The sequence below is a fragment of the Amblyraja radiata genome, chromosome 13 (genome assembly GCF_010909765.2).
Source record: "Amblyraja radiata isolate CabotCenter1 chromosome 13, sAmbRad1.1.pri, whole genome shotgun sequence".
Lineage (NCBI taxonomy): Eukaryota > Metazoa > Chordata > Chondrichthyes > Rajiformes > Rajidae > Amblyraja > Amblyraja radiata.
The window spans coordinates 50763011-50767605 of NC_045968.1; positions in this window are offsets into that span (position 1 = coordinate 50763011).

The following is a 4595-nucleotide window of genomic DNA, read 5'->3' on the forward strand; positions in this document are numbered from 1 at the left end:
GGGGAACAGGCAGGGGATGAAGTAGACCAAGTAAGGTTTGACGGGACGTCTAGTCTGTGCACAGGTTGAGCAGGCGGAGACGAATGACCGGGTGTCAGCCTCCACGTGGGCCTCCAGAACCATTGGCGCAGCAGGTAGCGGGCTGGCCAACGCCAGGATGACAGGCGAGATTAGAGGAATGGATCCACTGGAATACCTCAGAGCGGGCGGAGACCGGCACAAATAACTTATTGCGGGTTCCAGAACCAGGATCGGGGTGATGCGCTGGGCATTGCGAACTGTGGTCTCGATCTCCCAGGTGATGGAGCTCACCAAGCAGGTGGGAGGCAGAATGGTTAGTGGGAATGGTTGTCCTGGTCAGAACTGAACTGGCGGGAGCGGGAGTCGGGCTTGAGATTCTTCGACTCAGGACGGTATGACAAGGTGAAGTTAAATGGGTGAAAAACAGGGCTCACCAGGCTTGACGATTTTGAGCCGCTTCGCCGAACGCAGGTACTCCAGGTTCTTGTGGTCCGTCCAGACTTGTAATGGCTGCTCAGTGCCCTCCACCAATGCCTCCACTCCTCAATGCCAGCTTTACTGCCAACAGCTCTCTGTTGCCAATGTCATAATTCCTCTCAGCCGGGGAGCATTGAGAAAACACCGCCCCAACTCTACATCAGAGGCGTCAACCTCCACCACAAACTGACAGGCTGGGTCAGGATGCTCCAGGATGGGGGCGATAGTGAAGCGTTGCTTAAGGTCCTGGAATGCCCCCTCAGCAGCAGGGGACCAGGCAAACTTGGAGGAGGTAGATGTGAGAGCCTGAGAGGAGCAGGGCCAGGATGCTGTAGTTGTGGATGAAGCGGCGGTAGAAATTGGCAAAGCCAAGGAAGCGTTGTAGCTCCGTCCAACTGGTAGACTCAGGCCAATCTACCAGGGCTCACCAATCTCACCGCTCTCACCTCTCCTGGATCCCCTCGACATGGCCAACAGAGAGCATGGTTTCCCAGGAAGGACACCGTGGGCTGGTTGAACTCACACTTCTCTGCCTTGACGAGCAGCTGGTTCTCCCATAGCCGCTGCAGGATGAGATGGATATGGCGATATATTCCGATGCAGAGCTAGAGTAGACGAGGATGTCATCCAGGTAACCAAGACAAACTGGTTCAGCATGACTCGGAGCACATCATTGACCAGAGCCTGGAAGACAGCTGTGGCTTTGTCAGGCCGAAGGGCATTATGAGTAATGCCCGCTGAGTGTGTTGAGGCTGTCGTCCCTCACCCCTCCTTCCTTGATGCGAACTAAATTGAAAGGTAGGCAGCATAGATCCAGCTTGGTAAACATGGTGACATCCTGCAGGCAGTTGAAGACAGAGGAGATGAGTGGCAAGGGGCAACGGTTTTTGACAGTGATGTCATTCAGGCCTTGATAGTCAATGCTAGGGTGAAGGTCACCATCCTTCTTACAAAGAAAAATCCTGCCCCGGCAGGAGGAGGATGGACGAATTAAACCAGCTGCCGGAGACTCCAAAATGTATCTCTCCATGGCGTAGGCTCAGGAGCAGAGAGCGAGCACAGACGACCTCGGGGTGGAGAAGTAGCAGATAATAGTCAAGGCACAATCATAAGGGTGGTGAGAGATAAAGAGGTGGCTCGGAACTTGCAGAAGACCTCTTTCAGTCATGATACTCGGATGGTACTTTGGACAGGTCAGGATTATCACTAGGATCAACAAAGAGGTGAGGGGAAGACAAGCAGAGCAAAGACAATTAACGTGACAATCCTCCCCCTAAGTGGAGATCTTGCCAGTGGACCAGTTTACAGTGGGGTTGTGAGTAGTCAGCCAAGGCCACCCAGAATGACAGGACATGAGGTGAATTAGCAGGAGCAACGAATTCTCTCCTGGTTGTTTCCATTAACACAAAGTTCTAGACGGAGAGTAGAGAGTGAAGCCATGCCAAATAGTCTTCCATCGTGCACTGGCTTGGTGGGGCTCTTCTACTTTACGGTGGGAATCAGAAATTTCCGAGCAACAGTGATGTCAATGAAGTTATCATCTGCCTCTGAGTCAATCAGACCATTAAGTTTCAATAGCGTGTCTCCAAATCGGAGTGAGTCTGGTGGAAATAGACGTAAATAACCTTGCTCACCCATAATCCCTGTCTTGCTGGGGAGCTTTGGTTTTTACCAGGCAAGCAGCGATGAAGTGTCCGGATCTCCACGGTAGAGACAACACTCTCCTGTATGCGTCTCTGGCGCTCGGACTCTCGCTCAGCATGTTGCGGCCAATCTGCATAGTGTCCCCCCTCTACTGGATCAGGATCGGGATGTGTAGGGACTTCTTCTTCCCAAGGAAAGTGAGACAATCGTCTCACTATGACGATATGAGTGTGATGGGTAAGGGCACTGTTTGAGAGCTGCTGATGGCTTGTCTCGCTTTTGTTCTCGGGAGTCGGTTATCTATCGGATGGGTTAAATCAATCAGCGCGTCCAGATCCGAGGGAAGTTCCCGAGCGGGCCAACCCATCCTTCAGGTTCTTGTTGAGGCCATGGATGAAAATGCTGAGCAGAGCGGTATCACACCAACTGCTCTCTAAAGCAGTGGTTGGAAAATCATAGCGTAATCGGCAACAGTAGCATACCCCCTGGAGGAGATGCAGCATCCTCTAGGCTGCTTGTCTTCCGTCAAAGGGTTGTCGAAAATCTTTCTCAGTTCATGCCGAAAAACGGGCAAAGATCCTGGCAGTCTAACTGTCCCTCTCCCAGGCAGCTGTAGCCCAAGCTGAAGCACGTCCTGACAGCAGGGAGATGGGCATCGGCTACTTTGGAGCGTTCTGCACTGAAGCGGGGATGGTTGTAGCTCAAAAACCAAGAGAAACACTAGGAAGTGACTTGCAGGTAGAATGGATCGCCATGGTACCTCTCCCAGGGTGGGAACAATCACAATCAGTTTTATTCGTCACTTGTGCATAGAGTGCAAGTGAAATGAATTTGCCAGCAGCAGTACAATGAAAAAGAACACACAAAAACACAAACATCCACCACAGCATTCATCACTGTGGTGGAAGGCACAAAACTTGACCATTTCCCCCCGTGGTCGCGACCTCAACCCTCTGCAGCCGCCACTGCGGGCGTCCAGATGAGTAGACAAGGTAAAGTCCAGGCAGGTCCTGAATCGGTGCCTCCCCACCGGAGACCGCGGCTTCAGGTTGGTGTAGGCTGCAGGTTCCAGACTGATTCCAGACTGGTTCCAGAATGGGCTGGATACAGCTGGAAGTGGAGGGAGGGCAGAGAGGCATCAGCAGAGAAGGGTATGAATTGGCGACGGTGCGAAGTGTGACAGAACCTGGCTGACAGTGTTTTCCAACCGCTGGATGGTCGCTACGAGTTGGCCTATTCGAGCCTCATGGGCGCCAAGAGTGGAGCCTTGTAGTTGAACAGCCCTGCACAACCAAGCCAATAAAATCCTCGGGTTCGGAACTGGGAGCACCAAGATCAGCATGGTCCGGCTGATCAGAATTGCTTGCTGAATCCATACTGGCCGACTAATCTGTCAGCAGGCTCAGAAATGGAAAGGACTCGAATGCAGGCTCACCGAGAAGTACTAAAGAAAGCCCAAAATCCAAACACGAGTGGAACCGAAAGATATAGACCTGGACCCAACAGAGCTTAGAACTGCTATTAAACCAACAAAATGCGGAACTGATTAGTCAGCACTCAATTAGTCATGAGCTCAGATATTTATACCAAGTGATAAATTTGGGGAGAAGATTAAATGCAGATGTAACTCCTAATAGCTCAGGGGATGAGTATGGAATTTCAAGTGTCTGGAGGCGAGGCAAGTGTGACAAAACCTCATCCTTAATAATGGACTCTAAAATCTTACCAACCACAGAATTCATGCTAGCTGGTCTATAATTGTCTCGCTCTATTCTTAAACAGTTTAGTTACATTTGCAATTTTCTTCAGGCTGCAGCCAATGACAGGACATGCTCAGTCACCATGGGGCTCCATCCCGTCTCACCTGCTGCTTCTTCTACCTGTCGACCATCGCTTTGTGCACTTTCTGCTCGACGGTGCCGCACCTCCTTCTCCCGCCGCTTCTCCCCCCACCTTCCCGCCCTCTCCACTGCCACCTCCTCCATCTCTCCCGGAGTCGCCAACATATTCCCCTTTGAAGCAGCAGCGAGCTGTTGTCCATTGTGTTGTCCATGTTGTAGCCCCCACCGGCACCCTGAAGAAATTGATGTCTGTGGGGGCTGCAACATGAGCCGCAACAACAGCCTTGTGACCCAGTGAAGAGGGGCTCGCTGGTGCACACCAGCAGCATCAGCGCCTAGTTTTAAGGTGAAATGGCACAAAGTGCTGGAGTAACTCAGTAGATTGAATCGGTCTGAAGAAGGATCCCAACGTCACCTACCAATGTTCTCCAGCGATGCTGCCTGACTCGCTAAGTTATTCCAGCACTTTGTGCCCTTTTGTGTATTAACCACTATCTGCGGTTCTTTGTTTTAACTACAAACTTAGTCGGTTATAACTGATAATTGGCAATTACGGACATTCTCCCACCTATGGTATTATAATGAGGATTTACTGCCTCCACAATCTCGACA